Below are 1,225 nucleotides of genomic sequence, written 5' to 3' on the forward strand. Positions count from 1 at the left end.
ATTTATAAGATAACTTAGAAATCAAAAGAAACTACAGAGATGAACAGCCCAATGCAAGCCATGCCCTTCATTGATTTCTGGATTTTTTAAGTCATAAAAGATATTTGGGAGTCACTTAAGAAAAGTAGAATGCAAACTGTATATTAAATGGAATTATGGAATTATCATTACTTTTCTTAGGTGAGATAAGGATATTGTAATTATACAAGAGATGTCCTTCATCTAGGAGATGGCTGCTGAAGTATTGAAGGGTAAAGTGTCCTGTGCATATAACTGGCTTTCAAACAGACAAACAAAAAAAGCTGGTCCAAAATGGCAGTGGCAATGGATGTGGATACCCGAAGCAGTACCAACAGCAGTGCTTTGAAGTAAAAAAGTGAAATGCAGTAGCTAGCCCTCTGGGCTTGGGATGTTGTGGTTAATAACTGTGCCATCTGCAGGAATCACAGCATGGATCTGCATAGAATGTCAAGCTAACCAAGAGTCTGCCACTTCAGAAGCGTGTACCGTTGCACGGGAAGCCTGTAACCGTGCTTTTCACTTCACTGTCTCTCTCACTGGCTCAAAACACAACAGCTGTGTCTGTTGGACAACAGACAATAGGAATTCCAAAAATATGGGCACCAGAAAAAGAATTCTTCCATCAAGCTTAACTGTTTTGTGATTCATTTAATGACTTGCCCTTCTGTCACTTAATTATAAATTAGATAGAACTGTGTCTTTTCTGCTTTGTCTTTGCCATTTGCTGTTCTCGCAGCCACATTGTATTCTGTGTCAAAGAAAGTCCAGTTGGATTCTAGAGCGAATGCTGTCTCTTGTGTATGTGAAAAAAAGTGAACGTAAATGAAGGGTCCCCTCTTCCAAGGCTGAAAAGCCACCTTTTAAAAGTGAAATGTGCCGGGCGCGGTGGCTCACGCCTGTAATCCCAGCACTTTGGGAGCCGAGACAGGCGGATCACGAGGTCAAGAGATCGAGACCATCCTGGCTAAGACGGTGAAACCCCGTCTCTGCTAAAAATACAAAAAAAATTAGCCGGGCGTGGTGGCAGGAGCCTGTAATCCCAACTACTCGGGAGGCTGAGGCAGGAGAATGGCATGAACCCGGGAGGCGAAGGTTGCAGTGAGCCAAGATCGCGCCACTGCACTCCAGACTGGGCGATAGAGCGAGACTCCGTCTCAAAAAACAAACAAACAAACAAAAAAAGAAAGTGAAATATGTGTTCATT

General features: G+C 43.0%; 1 pseudogene; it reads left to right on the forward strand.

Annotated features, from left to right (window-relative positions):
* Window positions 1-255: 255 nt before the first annotated feature.
* Window positions 256-696, forward strand: LOC112133492 (RING-box protein 1-like; annotated as a pseudogene).
* The last annotated feature ends 529 nt before the right edge of the window (window positions 697-1,225 follow it).

The sequence above is a fragment of the Pongo abelii genome, chromosome 4 (genome assembly GCF_028885655.2).
Source record: "Pongo abelii isolate AG06213 chromosome 4, NHGRI_mPonAbe1-v2.0_pri, whole genome shotgun sequence".
NCBI lineage: Eukaryota > Metazoa > Chordata > Mammalia > Primates > Hominidae > Pongo > Pongo abelii.